This window comes from Arachis ipaensis, chromosome B8 (genome assembly GCF_059453495.1).
Source record: "Arachis ipaensis isolate K30076 ecotype BB chromosome B8, ASM5945349v1, whole genome shotgun sequence".
In the NCBI taxonomy this organism is placed as follows: Eukaryota; Viridiplantae; Streptophyta; class Magnoliopsida; order Fabales; family Fabaceae; genus Arachis; species Arachis ipaensis.
In genome coordinates, this window is record NC_142443.1 from 61035851 (window position 1) to 61063496 (window position 27646).

A 27646-nucleotide genomic window follows, 5' to 3' on the forward strand; every position below is an offset into this window, starting at 1 on the left:
ACCTAAGCACTTTGTTTTCCAGTATTACCACCAGATACATAAATGCCACAGACACATAACTGGGTGAACCTTTTCAGATTGTGACTCAGCTTTGCTAAAGTCCCCAATTAGAGGTGTCCAGAGTTCTTAAGCACACTCTTTTTGCTTTGGACCTTGACTTTAACCGCTCAGTCTCAAGCTTTTCACTTGACACCTTCACGCCACAAGCACATGGTTAGGGACAACTTGGTTTAGATGCTTAGGCCAGGATTTTATTCCTTCGGACCCTCCTATCCATTAATGCTCAAAGCCTTGGATCCTTTTTACCCTTGCCTTTTGGTTTAAAGGGTTATTGGCTTTTTGCTCTTGCCTTTTGGTTTAAAGAGTTATTGGCTTTTTCTGCTTGCTTTTTTTCTTTCCTTTTTTTTTCGCCCCCCTTTTTTTTCGCAAGCTTTGTTATTCACTGCTTTTTCTTGCTTCAAGAATCAATTTTATGATTTTTCAGATTATTAGATAACATTTCTCCTTTTCCATCATTCTTTCAAGATCCAGCAAGTTTAACATTCATAAACAAATTCAAAAATATGTACTGTTCAAGCATTCATTCAGAAAACAAAAAGTATTATCACCACATCAATATAATTAAACTAATTTCAAGGATGAATTCAAAATCATGTACTTCTTGTGCTTTTGTGATTAAAACATTTTTCATTTAAGAAGGGTGATGGATTCATTGGACATTCATAGCTTTAAGGCATAGACACTAGACACTAATGATCATGTAATAAAGACACAAACATAAATAAACATAAAGCATAGTAAACAAAAAATAGAAAAATAAAGAACAAAGAAATTAAAGAACGGGTCCACCTTAGTGATGGCAGCTAGTTCTTCCTCTTGAAGATCTTATGGAGTGCTTTAGCTCCTCAATGTCTCTTCCTTTCCTTTGTTGCTCCTCCCTCATAGCTCTTTGATCTTCTCTAATTTCATGGAGGAAGATAGAATGCTCTTGGTGCTCCACCCTTAGTTGTCCCATGTTGGAACTTGATTCTCCTAGGGAGGTGTTAATTTGCTCCCAATAGTTTTGTGGAGGAAAGTGCATCCCTTGAGGCATTAATGGTTATGAAAAAACAAAAAAAGCAATGATTTTTCCACACCAAACTTAAAATGTTTGCTCGTCGTCGAGCAAAAGAAGGAGGAAAGGAGGAGAAGGAAGTGTGTATGAAAAGGTGTGGCAGGTGGGGATCCTGTGGGGTCTACAGATCCTGAGGGGTCAAGGACTTATCATCCCTGCTCCATTGAGGCATGCAAAAACGCCCTTAGTGTGCAATCCTGGCATTTAACGCCAGACTGCTGCTTGTTTCTAGCGTTAAACGCCAGCTTTTCTCCCTTTTTTGGCGTTAAACGCCAATTTGATGCTCTGTTCTGGCGTTAAACGCCAGTCTGGTGCTTGTTTCTGGCGTTTAATGCCAGCTTGATACTTCTTTCTGGCGTTAAACGCCAGTAAGCTCTTCCTCCAGGGTGAGCTATTTTTAATGCTGTTTTTCATTCTGTTTTTGATTTTTCAGTTGTTTTTATGACTTCACATGATTATCAACCTAAAGAAAACATAAAATAGCAACGGAAAATAAATAGATATAATTAAATAACATTAGGTTGCTGATAAATCCCGATTTTGTGGTTTATCTTGTGCTTATTTTGGGGGGTTTTATCAACATTTCTCGCACTTATTCACAAGAAATGCATGGTTTTGTGTTCACTTTCCAATATTGCTCCATGATGGAAAACATGCTTATTTTGCCTTAAAATTGCCATATTTTAATCCTCTTCTATTGCCATTCGATGCCGTGATGTATTTGTTGAGTAATTTCAGGAATTATAGGATATGCATGACTTAGAAGAGAGGGAGAAAGCATGTACAAAAAGGGAGAAACATGAGGAATTGAGATCTTGGGAAATGCAGCATCGGCGCGCTCGCGCACTCCACGCGCACGCGTGGATGGGATTGGTTGGAAGCGGCGCGCAAGGATGGACGCCTCCGCGCGGATCAGGAAATTTCTATCGACACGCACGCGCATTTGGCGCACACGCGTGGATCGTAAAAGCAATCGGCGCGCACGCACGCATGGCGCGCACGCGTGGGAAGCTCTTCGCACGTGACCTCATTAACGGAAATCATGCCTGGCGATTTCTGAGGCTCATTAGGCCCAATTTCAAGTTGTTTCTGCATAGGAAAGGACCCAAGGATGCTAGGGGAAGAAGGGAGATCACTCATTTACACTAGGACATAATTTTTAGCTAGTTTTTGGTTCTTTTGTTGTTCTAGAGGGAGAAACCCTTATTCCTCTCTATATCTAGTTTTAATTTGATTGTCCTTTGTTGATTTGTGACTTGGATCTTGTTAATTACTAGTTTTAATTGTTCAATTTGAATTCCTTGTTACAATTTTGCTTATATCTTGTGATGGTTTATGAATTCTTGTCAATTATCATTTTATACCCATTTCATGAATGTTATGAATCTTGACTTGTTAATGTTATATTGATGATTTCTATGTTTAGCTTTGTTGTTTGGATGATCATATATTGATAATTGTTAGTGGGTATTTGTGGATTTCAATTTAATTACCATTTTGAACATGTCTTTTGTTAATGCTTACCAAGTGTTTGATGAATTGTTTACTTTGATTATGGAGTAGTCTTTTTTACTTTTGGCCTAGGTCAAGGGAATTGGTTAAACTTGAGTCATTGGGTCTAATGGATTTGATGATTTGGGAGCCCTGGGTGGTCAATTTGATACTCATTGACGCCAACCCACTACTAATCTAATTAGTAGGTAGGTCGGGACTTATGGGTTGATGTGATCAGGGCCATTTGACGTACTTCAAGTCTAGGGGTAGATATCACGTACTTAAGACTTTGAGAGTAGACTTAATGAGCTTGGTTCCTTATAATTGTCAAGATATAGTTGTTAGACAAGGATGGTGACCCCAATTCCCAAGCCTAGCCAAGAGTTGCTTTTATTATTCATATTTGAAAACCAACTTTCTCAACCAATTGCTTTAGTTGTAGTTCCTTGTTTGGGTTATAATAGAATTAAGTGGAATTTTGTTTATTCATTGAAGTTGCTCATGTTTTGCTTAGTCAATTGAACTAGTTGACGCATTTTAAGATTACTTGCTTGTTAAGATTCCCATTTATTTTCATGCTCATAACTCACAACCCCGGATTTCTAACTAATGTCGAAGCACATGTTTGCCCATTCCTTGTGAGACAACCTGAGGTTTGAATACTTCGGTTATTTCTATTGGGGTTGAACTTGTGATAACCAAATCCCTCTTCTAAATTTGACCCCCGAGGATTGTTGTTGGTAGAGCTATACTTGCAACGCGGTTTTATTAAAGAGAATCTTTACCAATACACCCTTGGGACCGTGTCAAATTTTTGGCGCCGTTACCGGGGAATGGTTGCAACGTATGCCATGATATTGGTTATGTGAATATGTGAATATTGTAGATATTTTACTTCTTTCGATACTTAGCTATAGTTTAGATTTCTTTTACATTTGGGCTATGACTTTCAAGTTTGATGACTCGGTCTCAACCGAATTCTAGCTTAGCCAATTTTGATCTCGAGATCGAAAGAACTTTGTTACACGCTCGGCAAGCTAGGCGGCGGTTGGACTATACACCTAGTACTTCGACCTCTCTTGAGGAAAACACCGAATCACTAGGCGTTACCGAGAGTGACTTGGAGTCTGTTACTTCCTATTCTTCTGTTGACATTACTAATACATCTTTGCATCCTATAGGTTAGCCACACATGGCGGAACCACGCCGGATCACTTTGCATGAGCAAGGAGCTCCGGATATCATACCTTCAACCGTTGCAAGCAAGGTATCCTAACCTTGATCCGAACTTTGAGTTGAAGAGTAGCTTGATAAATTTACTTCCTAAGTATCATGGGTTGCCGGGTCAAGACCCCATCCGACATTTGAAGGATTTTCAAGTTGCTTGTTCTACGGCTCGAAGGCATGGAGCCGATGAGGTAGCTATCATGGTTTTTGCCTTCCTTTTCTCTCTTGAAGCACAAGCAAAAACATGGTTCTATTCACTACCAGATGAGATTGTGACTAATTGGGATTTCTTGAGGAGAGAGTTTCTTGATAAGTTCTTCCCACCGGAGAAGACCGACTACATCCGGAAGGAGATTTCGGGCATAATGCAAAGAGACCAAGAGAGTTTGTACGAGTATTGGTCTCGGTTCAAGAGGCTATTGGAGTCATGTCCACACCACGGAATGACCACTCACTTGCTCATTAGCTACTTCACCGGAGGTCTTTGTGCGAAAGATAGAAGATTGCTCACCGCTTCTAGTGGCGGTTCCCTTTCGAAAAACAAGACGGAGGGAGAAGCTTGGAATTTGATAAAGGACGTTGCCGAATCTACACAACACACAAGAGTGAGGAGTAATCCCCTTAAGGGTGTGGTAGAACCATCCCCTTCCGAATCAAGTCTAACCAAGGCACTTGGGGATATGACCACCATCCTTACACAAATCCAAAAGGATCAAAAGGAATACTACTCCATCCAAGCCGTTCAAGCCCCACCTCCAGTTGCTCAACTTGAAGGCCCTCCTAGAATTTGTGGTTTGTGCTCTAGCACCACACATTACACCGACTAATGCCATCAAATTCAAGAGGAACATACTCTTGTGGTAGCCAATGTGAATTACAACAATCATCCACCCTACCCTTCTCAAGGTCAAAACAATTACCATCAAGGTGGTAATCAACATCAAGGGTGGAGAGATAATGCACAAGGAAGCAATCAAAACCAAGGTTGGAACAACTCTTCTTCTCATCACAACAACAACCAATCTTCATCCCAATACCACCACAACAACACCAACTACCAAGCCAACCAAAGCCACCCCAACCAAAACCACAACAACTACACCAAGTACCAAGCACCACATCATAGACAACAAAATCAAAACCAAACTCCTCTATCTTCCAACAACCAAGTTGATGAGCTTAGAGCCGCTATGGAAAAATGAGATGAGAGCAACAAGGCTCAATTTGAGGCCTTGAATGTTCAATTGGCCAACCTCACCTACATGCTTTCAAAGATGAACATGTCAAACCAACCACCAAACCCCAATAACAACACCAACCAACCCTCAAGTTCTTCTAAACTTCCATTCCAACCCCAACCAAACCCAAAGGGCGGTCTCAATGCCATCACTCTAAGGTCGGGGACTACGTTAGAGGAGATACCTCCAGGGGTCATAGAGGATATTCATGAGGAAGAGGTAGTCGTTGAAGCCCCACATGAAGAAGAGGTGGTAGACAAAAGGCATGAGGAAGAAGGAGTAAACCTCAAAGAACCCAAGAGGAAAGCCATAGTGGATGAGTCAATTCCTATTCCATTTTCTTCCATGGTGAAGAAATCAAAGAAGACACCGGAATTTGATTTGAACATGCTTCAATTGTTCAAAAAGGTTGAGGTAACTATACCACTCCTTGATGCTATTCAACAAATTCCAAAGTATGCAAAATTTTTGAAAGACTTGTGTACACACAAGGATAGGATAGGAGAATTGGAAACATTATCGTTAGGTAGTTTAATTTCTTCCTTCATGGAACCTATTCCAAGAAAATGTGGTGACCCTAGACCGTGCTTAGTGTCTTGTTGTATTTGTGGATACACTTTTCATGATTGTATGTGTGACTTGGGGGCCTGTGTTAGCATCATGCCACTTTCTATCTATGTGCGATTGAATTTAGCTCCATTGAAGAAGTCGGCGGCGAGGTTTGCCTTAGCCGATAAAAGTGTGATCACAGTGATGGGGATAGCAGAAGATGTACTTGTGGCAATTAAGGATTTGGTTTTTCCAGTTGATTTTTACATCTTTGAAATGCCTCCAACAAAAAATAGAAGCTCATCCTCCATTCTACTTGGTAGACCCTTCCTCAAAACCTCCAAATTCAAGTTAGATGCCTTCACCGGTGTATATTTCTTTGGGGTTGGAGACAAGACTATCAAGTTCAATTTAGAGGAAGCCATGAAACATCCTCCCGAAGAACATTCCATGCTCCGATGTGATGTAATTGATGAAGTGGTAGCGGAAGTGCAAGAAGAAGACCATGACAAGTTATGCTACCCCATTGTTGAGGAGAAGGATGACCAAGAGGATGAACAAGAAGAAGTTGTCAAGAATGAGTCCCATGAGCTTGATGAAAAAGAACCTCATCTTGAGATAAAAAGTGAACTGAAGCCCCTTTCATCTCATCTGAAGTATGCTTTCTTAGAGGATAACCAAAGGTTTCCGATCATTATTGCTAGTGAGCTCTCAAGTGAAGAAGAGGGAAAGCTCCTAGATGTTCTAAGAAAGTACAAGAAAGCAATAGGATGGAGCCTAGCGGATATTGTGGGAATTGACCCCCGCAAGTGCATGCATAGGATCTTTCTCCAAGATGGAGCCAAGCCGGTTAGGCAACCGCAAAGGAGGCTCAACCAAACCATCCTTGATGTAGTGAAGAAAGAGGTCACCCGATTACTGGATGCGGATATCATATACCCAATTTCCGACAGTGAGTGGGTGAGCCCGGTTCAAGTTGTTCCCAAGAAGTTGGGCATCACAACGGTCAAGAAGGACGACGGTGAATTGGTCACTAAAAGAGTCCAAAATGTGTGGCGAGTATGTATTGACTACAAAAGATTGAACGCCGCCACACGAAAAGACCATTACCCCTTACCCTTCATTGATCAGATGCTAGACCGCTTGGCAGGTAAATCTCACTACTGTTTTCTTGATGGATTTACTGGTTACTTCCAAATACATATTGCTCCTGAAGATCAGGAGAAGACCACGTTTACTTGTCCGTTTGGCACCTTTGCCTATAAAAGGATACCATTTGGACTATGTAACGCACCCGCTACTTTTCAGCGGTGCATGACGAGTGTCTTCTCCGATCTAATGGAGAATTGCTTGGAAGTTTTTATGGACGACTTCAGCATTTATGGTACTTCATTCGATTTTTGTTTAGAGAGCTTGGCCAAGGTCCTAGCTAGATGTGTTGACACTAACCTTGTCTTAAATTTTGAAAAATGTCACTTTATGGTACAACAAGGTATAGTATTAGGACATATAGTATCTCATGAGGGCATTTCTGTGGACCCGGCCAAGGTCGATGTTATTACTACTTTGCCTCACCCCTCATCCGTGATGGAGGTCCGCTCGTTTTTGGGACATGCAGGATTTTACAGGAGCTTTATCAAGGACTTCAGCAAGATTGCTTTGCCATTGTCGTACCTACTCCAAAATGATGTGGATTTTGAGTTTGACAGTGAATGTGTAAAAGCTTTCGAAGAGCTAAGGAGAGTTCTTACCACAGCACCGATTGTGCGAGGCCCCAACTGGACGTTGCCATTTGAGATAATGTGCGATGCGTCAAACTATGCTGTGGGTGCCGCGCTTGCACAGCGCGATGGTAAACTCCCTTATGTCTTTGCTTACTCTTCTAAGACACTAGATGCAGCACAATCCAACTATACCACTACTGAAAAAGAACTCTTAGCCATTGTTCATGCTCTAGATAAATTCAGATCTTATTTGCTAGGTTCAAAGATAGTGGTATACACGGATCATGCAGCTTTAAAGTACTTATTGACAAAGAATGAGTCAAAGCCTAGACTCATACGTTGGATCTTGCTTTTGCAAGAATTTGACATTGAGATTAGGGACCGGAGTGGATCTCAAAACCTGGTTGCGGATCATTTAAGCCGCATTGAGAATTTAAAAACTGATCCATTTCCGATCAATGACTCATTCTCATTGGATAGTTTGCATGCTGTGTTGGATAGCTTTCTTTGGTTTGCCCCAATGGCGAACTACTTGGTTGCAAGAATCTTCCCTCCCAACTTTTCGAAAAACCAAAGGGACAAGTTGAGGAGTGATTCCAAATACTATATTTGGGATGACCCTCACTTGTGGAAGAGAGGCGTGGACCAAGTAATTCGAAGATGTGTCCTAAAATCCGAATTCCAACCAATTCTTGAAGCTTGTCATTCGTCCGAATGTGGGGGCCACTTTAGCCCACAAAGGACCGCTAAAAAAGTGTTAGACTGTGGATTCTGGTTGCCAACCTTGTTCAAGGATGCTAACCGGTTATGTGTGTCTTGCCATCAGTGTCAGAAGTCAGGAAACGCATCCCAAAGGGATGAAATACCCCAGCAACCTATGTTGTTCTGTGAGATATTTAATGTATGGGGCATTGACTTTATGGGACCGTTTCCCAACTCTAGTAGGTACCTATATATTCTGTTAGCGGTTGACTACGTGTTAAAGTGGGTAGAGGTCGTACCTACCCGCCTTGATGACGCCAATACCGTTGTTTCTTTCATAAGGAATCACATTGTATGCCGTTATGGGTCGCCACGAGCAATCGTGAGCGACCAAGGATCTCACTTTTGTAACAGGAAGGTAGAAGCATTGCTCAAGTGCTATGGAGTGACGCATAAGGTTGCTACTGCTTATCATCCGCAAACAAATGGGCAAGCGAAAGTGTCTAACCGAGAAATCAAGAGAATCTTGGAAAAAATGGTCAATCCACAAAGAAAGGATTGGAGCCTCCGGTTAGGAGATGCATTATGGGCGTATAGAACGGCCTACAAGACTCTGATAGGGATGAGCCCTTTCCGGATCGTCTATAGTAAGGCATGCCACCTTCCGGTGGAGATTGAGCATCGAGCCTATTGGGCGGTAAAGCAGTGCAACATGGATCTAGCCAAGGCGGGTGAAGCTAGGAAGCTACAACTGGAGGAGCTTGAATGTTTGAGGAACGAGTCATATGAGAATGCCCGAATCTACAAGGAAAAGACTAAAGCATTCCATGACCATCACATTCGGAAGAAGGACTTTCAAGAAGGTGATGACGTCCTCCTCTACAACTCAAGGCTCCGATTTATGCCTGGCACGCTCCGCTCTAGATGGGAAGGACCTTTCAAGGTGAAGGAGATGAAGCCCTACGGAGTGGTGGAATTGTTTGATCCCAAAAGTGAAGCAACTTTCAAGGTGAATGGACATAGAGTGAAGAGGTATCATGGTTGCAAGCCTCCAAGAGAGCTAGAGGTGTACATATTGGAGGATGCACCAAGGAGTGAGGAAGCTTAAGAGAAGGACCGTCCAACTTAAGGACGTTAAAGAAAAGTGCTTGGTGGGAGGCACCCCACCGTGGTAAGATCTTCTTTGTTTATACCATCTTATTTGTATTCTTAGTTTCTTGAGAATTTTATGGTCTTTTGATAATTGATTGAGTGCATAGGAATGCTAGCTTTGTTGATTTTATCGGATAGATAGGATGTTCATGTAAATAGGATGTGAAAAGGATAAGGAAAACACAAATTTTTCTTTGAAGAGGGACACCGACGCGCCAGCGCACAGTACGCGTGCGCCGGTAGCGAAATTGCACTCTTGGGCCAAATACCCGAGAATTATGCCCACTTCGTATCCAACCCACGCCAGGCACTCACACGTCCGCGTACATGCCGCATGCGCGCACTCTGGCAAATTAACCATCGACGCGCTAGCGCACGGTGCGCGCGCGCGCCGATGGCGATATGTGAACTCCCTGGTACAAGAACCAGAGAGTTGTGCCACAATTGGGCCAACCTTGTGCCAACACCCACGCGTCCGCGCGTAGTGCGCATCCGCACCCGTGGCAAAATACCTCAAGCACGCGTCCGCGCAAGGTGCGCGCCTGCGCGCCTACCTCACTAACTCACTCTGGTACAAAAAACCAGAGACTTGAGCCAACTTTGTGCCACTTTTGTGCCTGAGGCACAACCTCTGTCGCGCGCGCGCCACTGACGCGCCCGCGCCATCTGCTAGCACCCTCACCGACGTGCCAACGCACCTTGCGCGCGCGCGCCGGTTGCGCGAGTCAGTTTAATACCTTCGCGCCTGCCCTGTTTCTCTTTCTTTAAATTTTCTTTTCTCTTCTTTAGTTTCTTTTTCTTCTCCATCCATCATTTCCCTTCTCTTCTTCTTCTTCCACTATCCACCACCATTGTCTCCGGCCACTCACCGGTGACAACCACTCTTTTCCGGTAGCACTACACTTCTCTTATTTTCCCTCTCATCCTCACAAAAGAACGTTCAACCTTGTTCCTTCATACTCATCAAGGTTTTGCTCCTTCCTTTCCTTTACTTCCACTTTCCCTTGCCTTATTTCTTCTAGTTAGATGCCTCTTATTGCTTTATTTCGTCTCTCTTTTACTTGCATGATGATGTTTCTTGCTTTTATTTGCTTCTTTTTCCTTTTTCCTTATTTCTCCATGGATGTTGAATTTGAGCTTAATTTGCATTAATAGATCTTTTGTCATTCTTTCTCTAACCTTTGCCATTGTGTGATATTTATGTGATGATTGATGTTCTATTTTGGGCTTTAAATTGGTTTAGGATCTCATAATTGCTCATTGCTTGTTTATTGCACGCCAAGTGTTCGAGGAAATGCACATATACCATTTCAACTCAATTTAGCCATGTATTTCCAAATTGGTGCTCTCTCCTCATTCACTTGCTTTCTCTTAAATGCATTGAGTCCAATTTGTGTGCTTTAAGTTTATACTTGTCAATTAGATATTAATTAAACATGACTTTTTTTTTATTTTGGATGCTTGAGACTACTTTTCTCATGCCATTGCATGCTTTACTTCCTCTTGCATCCCATGCCAAGTGTTATGACCCTTGCTTTTACATCTACCACGGGCATTGCAATTCACTTGCATGTCTTTGTCAAATTGATTCTTGGGTTTAATATTTTTCTTCATTCTCTCTCTTTTTAGGATGGCCACCAAGAAAGGCAAGGAGATAGCTTCAAGGAAACCGGCCGCAAAAAGGGCACCCCAAAAATCAAACTCTAAGGCGCGTTCTTCAGTAGGAGCCAAACCCCTATCTAAGAAAGGGAAGACACCCGCTCCTCTTGATGAGAATGACAAGGGCAAACCGGCGAGAGATTCTTCAAGGTTCCCCAACCGCTTCTGTGAACTTATGGTCCCCTCCATAGCTATAAGGAACTATCATCCCGAGCATCTACTCGCTCCACCGGACAAGGTTGCTCCTTATATTTTGCCCCGCATTGAACAGCAAGGATGGGAGTTTCTCTTGAGGAAACCAAGGGAAATCAACCTCTCTTGGGTGGAAGAATTCTACACCAACTACCATCTTCCATCTCTTCAATCGGTATACATGCGCCGTAAGCAAGTTTTAGTTTCAGAAGAGGCTATTCAACAAGTGCTTAATGTCTTACCAGTGCCAAGTGACATGGATGGCTACCAAAAAGTCCTACGTCAGCGAGGAAAGTATGGATTTAATTGGGACTCGATTCTCCGAGTCATTGCTGAGCCAGAGGCATTTTGGACCCAAGGTCGACTCCGGATGAGGCCTAAGTCCATTGACGCTCGCTTCCTCACTGTGGAAGCTAGAGCTTGGGCCCAGATCCTATCTCATTATGTGCTACCTAGCACCCACAAGTCATCCTTCACGGTGGACCTCGCCATGCTTGTTTGGTGTATTCTCACAGAGAAGCCGGTGAACATCCCGCCTCTTGTCAAGCAAGCGATGAGTCAAGTTCACGACCGGGGTAATTTGCCATTTCCAGCATTGGTGTCTGACTTAGTTACTGCTGCGGGTGTTTCTTGGGAAGCCAAGGATAAGAAGATTATGGTTCCGGCTAAGGGCGATGTGGTCCCAAGTGGGAAATACCTACACCTTCCCATGAAAAAACCAAGCCTCGACATGGCCCCGTCGCTTCTTTTTCCTTCTAGCTCATCATCACCACCACTGAGATCCACACATCAAAGGATAGAAGATCTTCACCGGAAGATTGATAGATATGAGCGGCGCAACCACCGCCGATATACTTACATCAAGAAGCTTCTGCGTTGTGTTACCCCTAGCATGGAGGAACCCGAAATGTTCACATCCACCTCAAACCCAAGTGATGGGAGCTCTGATGAAGGGGATAGTGAAAGTTCCAGTCCCGACCGTCCCTTGCGTATTATTCGTAGCACGGAGGACCGTGCTAATTTCTAAAGTGTGGGGAGATCGTTCGACCGATCTCCATGGGTAACATTCTCTTCCCCTCAATACCCATGGATTTATTTTTTTTTTATATTGTATGTGTAGTTATTCTTGCTTGTAAATACCCTTTGCATGATAGTTAGTTTCTATAGAGTTACTTGGTCAAAACAATAACTTTCTTTCCAAGAAACTGTGTTCTGGGTAACCTACCAAAAATTCTAAAAAAAATTTTTTGCAGTAAACTTGCTTTAAGAATGTATTTTGGAACATAGTGATTGAGCTAAGAACACAAGCATGAAAGTTTTGAGCCTATTGCATGGTTACATCTTTTAACCATTATTTCCATTCTTGTGTGCATATCTCTCTCTATGATTGTGATCCTTGCTTTGTCTGATTCTATATGTCCATTGCTTTCTGCATGAATGCATTTACATGATTGAGGCCATCATTTTAATAGTCACTTCTCCCAAATAGCTTTAACCCTTGTATCTACCATTGCTAACCAATTTTGAGCCTTTGATAAACCCTTTTGTTCTTAAATAGAGCACATCAACAACCCTAAGTGAAAAACCATGAATGTCCCTGAATTTGAATCCTTGATTAGCTTAGGTAAGTTAGGATGTGTATCATTCAAATAGGAGGGTATACTTGGGAAATTCGGGTAGATATATAGGTATGTAATTGTAGTGTAATTGAAAATTCTAGGATTTTGGGAACATACTCATGTGTTGAATGATTAAACCGTATGCATTGACACTTTGGTTCACAAAGAAATCCCAAAAAAAGGGATGTAAAAAAAAAGAGAAAAGAGAAAGAAAGCAATGAAAGGGGACAAAGACGCCCAAGATAAAGTAATAAAAACAATGCATATGGGGTGTGAATTGAAAAGAATGCATGAGTATGCAAAAAGGGTAAAATTCAAGGGTAGCTAGGAATGTATTGTAGTTTTATAGGTTGCTCTATGTGTCTAGTGGATCCTAGGTTGATCAAGGACTCAAATTTTAAACCCATTTAGCCATATACACCCTTACCTTCACCCTAGCCCCGTTACAACCCATGAATAAGACCTCATGATACCTGTAAGCATGCATTAAATTGTTGATTGTTAGATGAAAGACAAATCTTGGAAAGCATGATTAGGAGAAGATTGAGTGACGAACCCTATACACTTAAGCGAATAGAGCGGATACACTTCCGGTGAGGGTTCGATGCTCAATGCTTGTTCCCGGCTTTCACAAGCATTCGTTTAGCAAGTCATATGCACACTTTAGTGGTATTCAATTTGGTAGGATTCATGAAGCACAAACTCTTTTCGCCCTATATGTTCACACGTATTCTTAGAGGATATATTTACTCTTGACCAAGTAGATAGATGATATTACATTAGTTGCATGCATCCACTTAGGTAATTTGCATTTCATAAACCCTTTTTCACCATGATCTTTGGTCTTTTTATTCTTAAGCATGAGGACATGCTCGGTTTAAGTGTGGGGAGATTTGATAAACCCTGATTTTGTGGTTTATCTTGTGCTTATTTTGGGGGTTTTATCAACATTTCTCGCACTTATTCACAAGAAATGCATTGTTTTGTGTTCACTTCCCAATATTGCTCCATGATGGAAAACATGCTTATTTTGCCTTAAAATTGCCATATTTTAATCCTCTTCTATTGCCATTCAATGCCGTGATGTATTTGTTGAGTAATTTCAGGAATTATAGGATAGGAATGACTTAGAAGAGAGGGAGAAAGCATGTACAAAAAGGGAGGAACATGAGGAATTGAGATCTTGGGAAAAGCAGCATCGGCGCGCTCGCGCACTCCACGCGCACGCGTGGATGGGATTGGCTGGAAGCGGCATGCAAGGATGGATGCCTCCGCGCGGATCAGGAAATTTCTATTGACGCGCACGCGCACTTGGCGCGCACTGATGAGCGGATAATTTATACGCTTTTTGGCATTGTTTTTACATAGTTTTCAGTATGATTTAGTTAGTTTTTAGTATATTTTTATTAGTTTTTAATTAAAATTCACATTTTTGGACTTTACTATGAGTTTGTGTGTTTTTCTATGATTTCAGGTATTTTCTGGCTGAAATTGAGGGACTTGAGCAAAAATCAGATTCAGAGGTTGAAGAAGGACTGCAGATGCTGTTGGATTCTGACCTCCCTGCACTCAAAGTGGATTTGCTGGAGCTACAGAACTCCAAATGGTGCGCTCTCAATTGCGTTGGAAAGTAGACATCCAGGGATTTCCCAAAATATATAATAGTCCATACTTTGCTTGAGTTTAGATGATGCAAACTGGCGTTCAACGCCAGTTCCATGCTGTATTCTGGAGTTAAACGCCAGAAACAGGTTGCAAAGTGGAGTTAAATTCCAGAAACAGGTTACAAACTGGCGTTCAACTCCAAGAGAAGCCTCTACACGTGTAAAGCTCAATGCTCAGCCCAAGCACACACCAAGTGGGCCCCAGAAGTGGATTTCTGCATCATTTACTCATTTCTGTAAACTCTAGTAACTAGTTTAGTATAAATAGGACTTTTTACTATTGTATTTACATCTTTGGATTATCTTTAGTTTCACCTTTAGATCACGTTTAGGGGCTGGCCATTTGGCCATGCCTGAACCTTCATCACTTATGTATTTTCAACGGTAGAGTTTCTACACACCATAGATTAAGGTGTGGAGCTCTGCTGTTCCTCATGGATTAATGTAAAGTACTACTGTTTTCTATTCAATACAAACTTATTCCGTTTCTAAGATATTCATTCGCACTTCAATGTGAATGTGATGATCGTGACAATCATCATCATTCCGAACTTATGAACGCGTGCCTGACAACCATTTCCGTTCTACCTTAGACTGAATGGGTATCTCTTGGATATCTAATACAGGGGACCGAGTCCGAGATATTAGAATCTTCGTGGTATAAGTTAGAACCCATGGACGGCCATTCTTGAGATTTGGAAAGTCTAAACCTTGTCTGTGGTATTCTGAGTAGGATCTGGGAAGGGATGGCTGTGACGAGCTTCAAACTCGCGAGTGTTGGGCGTAGTGACAGACGCAAAAGGATAGTAAATCCTATTCCAGTATGATCGAGAACCGACAGATGATTAGCCATGCAGTGACAGCGCATTGGACCATTTTCACAGAGAGGATGGGATATAGCCATTGACAATAGTGATGCCCTACATAAAGCTTGCCATGGAAAGGAGTAGGAATGGTTGGATGAAGACAGCAGGAAAGCAGAGGTTCAGGAGGAACGAAAACCACCTCTATACTATTATCTGAAACTCTCACCAATGAATTACATAAGTATCTCTATCCTATTTTAATTATCCTTTGTACACTATAATCTCTTAATACATTTGAATCCGCCTGACTGAGATTTACAAGGTGATCATAGCTTGCTTCAACCGACAATCTCCATGGGATCGACCCTTACTCACGTAAGGTTTATTACTTGGACGACCCAGTGCACTTGCTGGTCAGTTGTGCGAAGTTGTGACAAAGAATTAAGATAATGAACGTCCGTATAAAGTTTTCAGCGCCGTTACCAAGGAATGGAACCGTCACGATTTCTGCGTACCAAGTTTTTGGCGCCGTTGCCGGGGATTGTTCGAGTTTAGACAACTGACGGTTCATCCTGTTGCTCAGATTAGGTAATTTTATTTTAATTTTAAGTTTTTTATTTCTTATTTTCGAAAAATATAAAAAAAAATAAATATTTCTTCTTTTTCGTTTTTTCCCAAAATAATTTTCGAAAAATCCAAAAAAATTTATAAAATCATAAAATCAAAAATATTTTTCTGTTTCTTGTTTGAGTCTAGAGTCAAGTTTTAAGTTTGGTATCAATTGAATCTTTTTAATTTTCTAAAAAATTATTTTCGAAAATTTCATGCATTGCATTCTTCATGATCTTCAAGTTGTTCTTGGCCAGTCTTCTTGTTTGATCTTCACATTTTCTTGTTTTGTGTCTTTTCTTATTTTTCATATGCATTTTTGCATTCATAGTGTCTAAGCATTGAAAATTTATAAGTTTGGTGTCTTGCATATTTTTCTTTTCTTAAAAATTTTCAAAAATAAGTCTTGATGTTCATCTTGATCTTCACAGTGTTCTTGGTATTCATCTTGATATTCGAAGTGTTCTTGCATGCATTGTGTGTTTTGATTCATAATTTTTATGTTTTGAGTCTTTTTATTGTTTTTCTCTCTCATTATTAAAAATTCAAAAATAAAAAAAATATCTTTCCCTTATTTCACTCATAAATTTCGTAAATTTGAGTTGACTTTTTCAAAACTTTTTAAAATCAAATTGTTTCTTATGAGTCAAATCAAATTTTCAATTTTAAAAATCTTATCTTTTTCAAAATCTTTTTTCAAAAATAAAATCTTTTTCATTTTTCTTTCATAATTTTTGAAAATTTCAAATTAATTTTCAAAATCTTTTTCTTATTTTTATTCCATATTTTCGAATTCAATGCTAACAATTAATGTGATTGATTCAAAAATATTAAGTTTGTTACTTGCCTAATAAGAAAGGTTCAATCTTTAAATTTTAAAATCAAATCTTTTAGTTTCTTGTTAGTCAAGTAATCAACATTAATTTTCAAAATCAAATCTTTTTAAATTTCTTTTTCAAATCTTTTTCAATCAATCCTATCTTTTTGTTTCAATCACATCTTTTTAAATTTCAATCACATCTTTTTCAAAATTTGATTTCAAAATCTTTTTTCCAAATTCTTATCTTTTCAAAATTAATTTTCAAATCTTTTTCAATCAATCTTATCTTTTTGTTTCAATCATATCTTTTTCAAAACTACCTAACTAATTCTCTCTCTAATTTTCGAAAATCCCTTCCCTCTTTTTCAAAATTCCTTTTTTTTATTTAACTAATTGTTTTAATTTTTAATTTAATTTGATTTCAATTTTAATTTTCGAAATTTAACTTTAATTTTTATTTTTAATTTAATTAATTTTCGAAATTCCCTCTCTCTCATCTCCTTCTAATTATTTATTTATTTACTAACACTTCTCTTCATCTCAAAATTCGAACCCTTCCCTCCTCTTGGTGTTCGAATTTCTCTTCTTTTATTCTTTTCTTCTTCTACTCACATAAAGGAATCTCTATACTGTGACATAGAGGATTCCATATTTTCTTTTCTGTTTTCTTTTTTTTTCATATGAGCAGGCACAAGGATAAGAACATTCTTGTTGAGGCTGATCCTGAACCTGAAAGGACTCTAAAGAGGAAGCTAAGGGAAGCTAAAGCACAACTCTCTAGAGAAAATCTGACAGAAATTTTCGAAAAAGAAGGAGACATGGCCGAAAATAATAACAATGCAAGGAAGATGCTTGGTGACTTTACTGCACCCAATTCCAATTTACATGGAAGAAGGATCTTAATCCCTGCCATTGGAGCAAACAATTTTGAGTTTAAACCTCAATTAGTTTCTCTGATGCAACAGAACTGCAAGTTTTATGGACTTCCATCTGAAGATCCTTTTCAATTCTTAACTGAATTCTTGCAGATCTGTGATACTGTTAAGACCAATGGGGTTGATCCCGAGGTCTACAGGCTTATGCTTTTCCCATTTGCTGTAAGAGACAGAGCTAGAGTATGGTTGGACTCTCAACCTAAAGATAGCCTGAACTCTTGGGATAAGCTGGTAACGGCTTTCTTAGCCAAGTTCTTTTCTCCTCAAAAGCTTAGTAAGCTTAGAGTAGATGTTCAAACCTTCAGACAGAAGGAAGGTGAATCCCTCTATGAAGCTTGGGAGAGATACAAGGAACTGACCAAAAAGTGTCCTTATGACATGCTTTCAGAATGGACCATCCTGGATATATTCTATGATGGTCTGTCTGAGCTATCAAAGATGTCACTGGACCATTCTGCAGGTGGATCCATTCACCTAAAGAAAACGCCTGCAGAAGCTCAAGAACTCATTGACATGGTTGCAAATAACCAGTTCCTGTACACTTCTGAAAGGAATTCTGTGAATAATGGGACGCCTATGAGGAACGGTGATGAGCGGATAATTTATACGCTTTTTGGCATTGTTTTTAGGTAGTTTTTAATATGTTTTAGTCACTTTTTATTATATTTTTATTAATTTTTAAATAAAAATCAAATTTCTTGACTTTACTATGAGTTTGTCTGTTTTTCTGTGATTTCAGGTAATTTCTGGCTGAAATTGAGGGAGCTGAGCAAAAATCTGATTCAGGCTGAAAAAGGACTGCTGATGTTGTTGGATTTTGACCTCCCTGCACTCGAAATGGATTTTCTGGATCTACAAGAGTCCAAATGGCACGCTCTTAATTGCGTTGGAAAGTACACATCCAGGGCTTTCTAGCAATATATAATAGTCCATACTTTGCTCAAGGATAAATGACGTAAACAGGCGTTCAACGCCAGTTCCATGCTGCATTCTGGCGTTAAACGCCAGAAACAGGTTACAAGTTGGAGTTAAATGCCCAAAATAGGTTACAACCTGGCGTTTAACTCCAGAAATAGCCTAGGCACGTGTAAAGCTCAAGTCTCAGCCCTAGCACACACCAAGTGGGCCCCAAAAGGGAATTTATGCACTATCTATCATAGCTTATTCATTTTCTGTAAACCTAGGTTACTAGTTTAGTATTTAAACAACTTTTAGAGATTTATTTTGTATCTCATGACATTTTTAGATCTGAACTTTGTACTCTTTGACGGCATGAGTCTCTAAACTCCATTGTTGGTGGTGAGGAGCTCTGCTGTGTCTCGATGAATTAATGCAACTATTTCTGTTTTCCATTCAAACATGCTTGTTTCTATCTAAGATGCTCATTCGCACTTCATTATGATGGATGTGATGATCCGTGACACTCATCACCATTCTCAACCTATGAACACGTGCCTGACAACCACTTCAGTTCTACCTTCGATTGAATGAGTATCTCTTAGATTCCTTAATCAGAATCTTCGTGGTATAAGCTAGAACCCATTGGCAGCATTCTTAAGAATCCGGAAAGTCTAAACCTTGTCTGTGGTATTCCGAGTAGGATTCAGGGATTGAATGACTGTGACGAGCTTCAAACTCCAAGGGTTGTGCGTAGTGACAGACGCAAAAGGATCAATGGATCCTATTCCAGCATGAGTGAAAACCGACAGATGATTAGCCGTGCGGTGACAGCGCACCTGGACCATTTTCACTGAGAGGACGGATGGTAGCCATTGATAACAGTGATCCACCAACACACAGCTTGACATAGGAGGAACCTTGCATGCGTGAAGAAGAAGATAGGGGGAAAGCAGAGATTCAGAAGACAAAGCATCTCCAAAACTCCAACATATTCTCCATTACTGCATAACAAGTATTTAATTCATGCTCTTTTATTTTTTGCAATCCAAACTGATAATTATAATTGATATCCTGACTAAGAATTACAAGATAACCATAGATTGCTTCAAACCAACAATCTCCGTGGGATTCGACCCTTACTCACGTAAGGTATTACTTGGACGACCCAGTGCACTTGCTGGTTAGTGGTACGAGTTGTGAAAAGTGTGATTTACAATTCGTGCACCAACTTTTTGGCGCCGTTGCCGGGGATTGTTCGAGTTTGGACAACTGACGGTTTATTTTGTTGCTTAGATTAGGAAAAGTTTTTCTTTTTGGTTTAGAGTCCTCTGTTTGAGTTTAGTTTCATATTTTAAGTTTGGTGTCAATTGCATGATTTTCTTTTTCTTTCAATTTTTCGAATTATATGTTCTTAGTTCTTTCTTAATTCTCAAGTTGTTCTTGTTTATTTTCCTTGTTTGATCTTTAGTTTTTCTTGTTCTGTGTCTTTTCTTGTTTTTCTTGTGCTTTTTCAAAATATCAGTTTCCAAAAAAAATTTTATTTATGAAATACAATATTAAAACACGTTAAATTTTTAGCTCAATTGGCTAGAGTGTTGTGCCTATGTTCTTGGTAATTGGCTATCTTCTTTTTAAAACTTTTCTAAAAATAAATTTTCTTTGATTAAATCTTGTGCCAAACCTTAAGTTTGGTGTTCTTTCTTCATGTTCTTGTTGTTCTTGTGAGTCTTCAAGGTGTTCTTGAGTTTTATTTGTGTCTTGATCTTAAAATTTTTAAGTTTGATGTTCCTTGGTATTTTTCCTTCAAAATTTTCAAAAATAAGGAGCATTAGATCTAAAAATTTTAAGTCTTGTGTCTTTTTATTGTTTTTCTCTTTCCTCATTGAATTCAAAAATATCTTTCTCCTTTATTTTAATTGATTTTTCGAATTTTCCTTTTAAAAATTCAGATTTTATTTTAAAATTTTTTTATTTTATCTTATCTTAGTTTTAAAATTTCAAAATTCAAATCTTTTTCAAAAAAATTTATATCCTTTTCAAAATCTTATCTTATCTTATTTCAAATTTCAAATTTCAACTTCCAAAATTCAAAATTCAAATTTCAAAATTTTTTAATTTAAATTCCTTATCTTCTCTTACCTAGCTTATCTTATCTTTTCTAATCTCAAATCTTAAAATCAAATCTTTTTCATATCTTTTCTTTTTTTATTATTTATTTTATTTTTATTTTTATTTTCTTACAAGTATCTTTTATTTTAAGACATATCTTTTTCAAAACTTCCTAACTAATTTCTTTCTCTTCATTTTTTTCGAAAATCCTCACCCACATCCTTTTCAAATCTTTTTAATTAATTAATTTAGTTTTTAATTTTCTTTTATTTCTTTTTCTTCAAATTTTCGAAATTATAGTCTATTTTTTATTTATTTTATTTTATTTTATTTTATTTTAATTTTGATTTTCAAAAAAAATAAAAAAAAATAAAAAAAATATATTCTATTTGCTATTCATATCAATTCCCTTTTCTCCATCATGGACCTAAGTGGAAATGAACAGTCCAGAAGGACTCTGGGGTCATATGCTAACCCCACTACTGCTTCATATGGGAGTAGTATCTGTATACCCTCCATCGGAGTCAGTAGCTTTGAGTTGAATCCTCAGCTCATTATCATGGTGCAGCAAAGTTGCCAGTATTCCAGTCTTCCACAAGAAGAACCTACAGAGTTTCTGGCACAGTTTTTACAAATTGCTGACACAGTACATGATAAGAAAGTAGATCAGGATGTCTACAGATTATTACTATTTTCATTTGCTGTAAAAGATCAAGCTAAGAGGTGGTTAAATAACCAACCTAAAGCTAGCATAAGGAGATAGAAACAGCAGTCAGAAAAATTTCTGAATCAATACTTCCCTCCAAAATGGATGACACAGCTAAGGCTGAACATCCAAGGCTTTAAACAAGGAGATAATGAATCTCTTTATGATGCCTGGGAGAGATATAGAGAGATGCTAAGAAAATGCCCCTCTGAAATATTTTCAGAATGGGTGCAGTTAGACATCTTCTATTATGGGCTTACAGAGAAAGCTCAAATTTCTCTAGATCACTCAGCTGGTGGATCTATACACATGAGAAAGACAATTGAAGAGGCTCAAGAGCTTATTGATACAATTGCCAAAAATCAGCATCTGTACCTAAGCAGTGAATCTTCCATGAAAGAAGAGGCTAAAACAGTAACTGCTGAACTCAGTCCTGCAGAACAAATTACTGAATTCAATCAGCAATTAGACTTTCTAACAAAACAACTAGCCGAATTCAAGGAGATACTACAAGACACAAGAATAGCTAATCTGAATATGGAAGTACAGTTGAAGCAAACAGAATAGCAGTTATCAAAATAAATAACGGAAGAGTGCCAAACAATTCAATTAAGAAGTGGGAAAACATTAAATACCTCACTTCAAGGCAGCAAGAAGCCAAGAAATAAACAACCTGCTATCCAAAATCCCTCTGAGGACAGTAAGAGCCCAGAGAGGAATAACTCTGGCATTCAAACGCCAGAAACAGGCAAGGATTTGGCGTCAAACGCCCAATGGAAGCTCAGTTCTGGCGTTCAAATGCCAGGAACAAGTAAGGAGTTGGCGTCCAACGCCACTCCAGCTTCTAACCCTGGCATTCAAATGCCAGTGAGGGATCAGACACACACAAGTGCTGATAACAACCCCTCTAAAAAGGCTTCTCCAACCACCTCTGTAGGAAATAAACCTGCAACAACTAAGGTTGAGGAATATAAAGCCAAGATACCTTATCCTCAAAAACTCCGCCAAGAGGAACAAGATAAGCAATTTGCTCGCTTTTCAGATTATCTCAGGACTCTTGAAATAAAGATTCCATTTGCAGAGGCACTTGAGCAAATACCTTCTTATGCCAAGTTCATGAAGGAGATCTTGAGTCATAAGAAGGATTGGAGAGAAACTGAAAGAGTTCTCCTCACTGAAGAATGCAGTGCAGTCATTCTGAAAAGCTTTCCAGAAAAGCTTAAAGATCCCGGAAGCTTTCTAATACCATGCATATTAGAGGGTAATTGCACCAAGACAGCTTTATGTGATCTTGGGGCAAGCATCAACCTAATACCTGCATCCACTATCAGAAAGCTTGGTTTAACTGAAGAAGTTAAACTAACCCGGATATGTCTCCAACTTGCTGATGGCTCCATTAAATACCCATCAGGCGTGATTGAGGACATGATTGTCAGGGTTGGGCCATTCGCCTTTCCCACTGACTTTGTAGTGCTGGAAATGGAGGAGCACAAAAGTGCTACTCTCATTCTAGGAAGACCTTTCCTAGTAACTGGACGAACTCTCATTGATGTCCAAAAGGGGAAAGTAACCCTGAGAGTTAATGAGGATGAGTTTAAGTTGAATGCTATCAAAGCCATGCAGCATCCAGACACATCAAAAGACTGCATGAAAGTTGATCTCATTGACTCTTTGGTAGAGGAGGTCAACATGGCTGAGAGTCTCGAATCAGAGCTGGAAGACATCTTTAAAGATGTTCAGCCTGATTTGGAGGGTTCAGAGGAATTGAAAGAGCCTCTGAGACTTCCTCAGGAAGAGGAGAAATCTCCTAAACCCGAGCTCAAGCCATTACCACCATCCCAGAAATATGCATTTCTGGGAGAAGGTGACACTTTTCCAGTGATCATAAGCTCTGCTTTAAATCCACTGGAAGAGGAAGCACTAATTCAAGTGCTAAGGACACACAAGACAGCTCTTGGGTGGTCCATAAGTGACCTTAAGGGCATAAGCCCAGCTAGATGCATGCACAAAATCCTATTGGAGGATGATGCTAAGCCAGTGGTTCAACCACAGAGGCAGCTAAATCCAGCCATGAAGGAAGTGGTGCAGAAAGAGGTCACCAAATTACTGGAGGGAGATCCTTGAGTTTTGAATACAAGGGAGTTCTCATTCCATTGAAGGACTATTTCACCTCTGTCAACATCAATCACAGCTCTTGCTGTGGACAGGAAAGGTCTTCCTAGGATGATGGATTCATCCTCTTCCTTTCCAGTATCCAGGACTATGAAATCAGTAGGTATGTAAAGGCCCTCAACCTTTACTAATACATCTTCTACTTGTCCATAAGCCTATTTTCTTGAGCTGTCTGCCATCTCTAGTGAGATTTTAGCAACTTGCACCCCATAGATTCCCAGTTTCTCTATTACAGAGAGAGGCATGAGGTTTATTCCTGAACCAAGGTCACACAGAGCCTTAAAGATCATGGTGCCTATGGTACATGGTATTATGAACTTTCCAGGATCCTGTCTCTTCTGAGGCAATGTCAGTTGATCCAGATCACTTAGTTCATTGATGAACAAGGGAGGTTCAACTTCCCAAGTATCAATGCCAAATAATTTGGCATTCAGCTTCATGATTGCACCAAGAAACTTGGCAGTTTGCTCTTCAGTAACATCCTCATTCTCTTCTGAAGAGGAATACTCATCAGAGCTCATGAAGGGTATAAGGAGGTTTAATGGAATCTCTATGGTCTCTAGATGAGCCTCAGAGTCCTTTGGCTCCCCAGAGGGAAGCTCCTTATTGATCACTGGACGTCCCTGGAGGTCTTCCTCCTTGGGATTCACGTCCTCTCCTCTCCTCACAGGTTCGGTCATGGCGCTTATGTCAATGGCCTTGCATTCTCCTTTTGGGTTCTCTTCTGTATTGCTTGGGAGAATACTAGGAGGGATTTCAGTGATCCTTTTACTCAGCTGGCCCACTTGTGCTTCCAGATTTCTAATGGAAGACCTTGTTTCATTCATGAAACTTACAGTGGCCTTAGATAGATCAGAGACTAGATTTGCTAAATTAGAAGCATTTTGTTCAGAGTTCTCTCTCTGTTGCTGAGTTGATGGTGGAAAAGGCTTGCTATTGCTAAACCTGTTTCTTCCACCATTATTAAAGCCTTGTTGGGGCTTTTGATCCTTCCATGAGAAATTTGGATGATTTCTCCATGTTGAGTTATAGGTGTTTCCATAAGGTTCACCTAAGTAATTTACCTCTGCTATTGCAGGGTTCTCAGGATCATAGGCTTCTTCTTCAGAAGATGCCTCTTGAGTACTGTTGGATGCAGCTTGCATTCCATGCAGACTCTGAGAAATCATATTGACTTGCTGAGTCAATATTTTGTTCTGAGCCAATATGGCATTCAGAGTATCAACTTCAAGAACTCCCTTCTTCATAGGCATCCCATTGCTTACAGGATTCCTTTCAGAAGTGTACATGAACTGGTTATTAGCAACCATGTCAATGAGTTCTTGAGCTTCTGCAGGCATTTTCTTTAGGTGAATGGATCCACCTGCAGAAGTATCCAATGACATCTTAGATAACTCAGACAGACCATCATAGAATATATCCAGGATGGTCCATTCTGAAAGCATGTCAGAGGGACACTTTTTGGTCAACTGTTTGTATCTTTCCCAAGCTTCATAGAGGGATTCACCTTCTTTCTGCCTGAAGGTTTGAACATCAGCTCTAAGCTTGCTCAGCTTTTGAGGAGGAAAGTACTTGGCTAAGAAAGCCGTGACCAGCTTATCCCAAGAGTTCAGGCTGTCTTTAGGTTGAGAATCCAACCATAATCTAGCTCTGTCTCTTACAGCAAAAGGGAAAAGCATGAGCCTGTAGACTTGAGGATCTACTCCATTAGTCTTAACAGTATCACATATCTGCAAGAATTCAGTTAAGAACTGAAAAGGATCTTCAGATGGAAGTCCATGAAACTTGCAGTTCTGCTGCATCAGAGAAACTAATTGAGGTTTCAGCTCAAAGTTGTTTGCTCCAATGGCAGGAATGGAGATGCTTCTTCCATGTAAATTGGAATTAGGTGCAGTAAAGTCACCAAGCATTCTCCTTGCATTGTTGTTGGGTTCGGCTGCCATCTCCTTTACCTGTTCGAAATTTTCAATTAAGTTGTCTCTGGATTGTTGTAATTTAGCTTCTCTTAATTTTCTCTTCAGAGTCCTTTCAGGTTCTGGATCAGCTTCAACAAGAATGCCTTTTTCTCTGTCCCTGCTCATAAGAAAGAGAAGAGAACAAGAAAAGAAGAGGAATCCTCTATGTCACAGTAAAGAGGTTCCTTATTGTTAGTAGAAGAAAAGAAGAAGAAATTCGAACACAGATAGAAGAGGGGGTTCGAATTTGGTGATGATGTGAGGAAGAGATGTTAGTTAATGAATGAATAAATAGAATAAGATGAGAGAGAAGGAGGAAATTTTCGAAATTAATATTTGAAAAGGAGTTAGTGATTTTTGAAAATGGTTTTTGAAAAAATGTTAGTAATTTTCGAAAATTAAGATTTAAAAATTAAAATAATTAATAAATTAAAAAGAAATTTTGAAAAAGGGGGAAGATATTTTCGAAAATGAGAGAGAGAGAGTTAGTTAGGTGGTTTTGAAAAAGTTAAGAAACAAACAAAAAGTTAGTTAGTTAGTTGAAACAAATTTTGAAAAGATAAGAAGTTAGGAAGTTAGAAAAGATATTTTGAAAAGATATTTTTGAAAAAGATAAGATGAGAAGATATTTTTGAAAAGATATGATAAAAATTAGTTTTTGAAAAAAAGATTTGATTTTTAAAATCACAATTAATGACTTGATTCACAAGAAATCACAAGATATGGTTCTAGAACTTAAAGTTTGAATCTTTCTTAACAAGTAAGTAACAAACTTGAATTTTTGAATCAAAACATTAATTGATTATGTTATTTTCGAAAATTTGGTATAAAAATAAGAAAAAGATTTTTGAAAAAGATTTTTGGAATTTTCGAAAATAACTAAGAATTTTGAAAAAGATTTGATTTTTGAAAAAAATTTTGAAAAAGATAAGATTTTCAAATTGAAAATTTGATTTGACTCATGAGAAACAATTTGATTTTAAAAATTTTTGAAAAAGTCAACTCAAATTTTCGAATTTGATGAGAGAGAAAAGGAAGATTTTTTTTTTTGATTTTTTTTTTGAATTTTTATGAAAAACATGAAAATTATGTAATGCATGAAATTTTTAGATCAAAACAATGAATGCATGCAAGAATACTATGAATGTCAAGATGAACACCAAGAACACTATGAATGTCAGGATGAACATCATAGACACAATTTTGAAAAACTTTTAATGCAAAGAAAACATGCAAGACACCAAACTTAGAATTCTTTAATACTTACGCACTAAGAATTCAAGAATGCATATGATAAACATGAAAAGACACAAAACAAAAAATCATCAAGATCAAACAAGAAGACTTACCAAGAACAACTTGAAGATCATGAAGAACACTATGAATGCATGAAATTTTCGAAAAATGCAAGATGCATATGCAAGTGACACCAAACTTGTGATATGACTCAAGACTTAAACAAGAAACACAAAAATATTTTTGATTTTTATGATTTTCTAATTTTTTTGGATTTTTATTTTATATTTTTTCGAAAAATTCTTTTGAAAAAGAAAATAAGGATTCCAAAATTTTTAATATGAATTCCAGGAATCTTATGCTCTAAAGCTCCAATCAAAGGGTCAGGCATGGCTTAATAGCCAGCCAAGCTTTAGTATGTAACTCAGACATGACACGCCTGACATTCCTTACATTCAACAGCCAATTGGCTAAGAAAGATAAAGAAGCTCTTCTCTTGAGTATAAGAATTGAGACATGGCTTTACAGCCAGCCAGGCTTCAACATGCTTCATGAAACACTAGAATTCATTCTTAAAAATTCTGAAGCCATAGAATAATTTATTTTTGAAAATTTTTTTTTTTCGAAAATAGGTGAGAAAATTTTGAAATATTTTTTTGAAAAATTTTTGAAAACAAAACAAAAAGAAAATTACCTAATCTGAGCAACAAGATGAACCGTCAGTTGTCCAAACTCAAACAATCCCCGGCAACGGCGCCAAAAACTTGGTGCACGAAATTGTGATGTCCAGGCTCGAACAATCCCTGGCAACGTGAGCAACTTGGTGCGCGTAATCGTGATTACACACTCATAATTTGTCACAACTTCGATACAACTAACCAGCAAGTGCACTGGGTCGTCCAAGTAATACCTTACGTGAGTAAGGGTCGAATCCCACGGAGATTGTTGGTATGAAGCAAGCTATGGTCACCTTGTAAATCTCAGTTAGGCAGATATAAATGGATAATGGTGTTTTCAAATTTAATATAATAAAATAGGGATAGAGGTACTTATGTAAATCATTG

The 27646-nt window shown here is 38.9% G+C and overlaps 1 non-coding gene across 1 annotated transcript; it reads right to left on the minus strand.

Moving 5' to 3' along the window:
- Positions 1 to 17780: 17780 nt before the first annotated feature.
- LOC148548283 (small nucleolar RNA R71) lies at positions 17781 to 17888 on the minus strand. Its single transcript, XR_015897624.1, has one exon. It is a non-coding gene; the product is annotated as a small nucleolar RNA R71 (small nucleolar RNA).
- Between the last annotated feature and the right edge of the window lie 9758 nt (positions 17889 to 27646).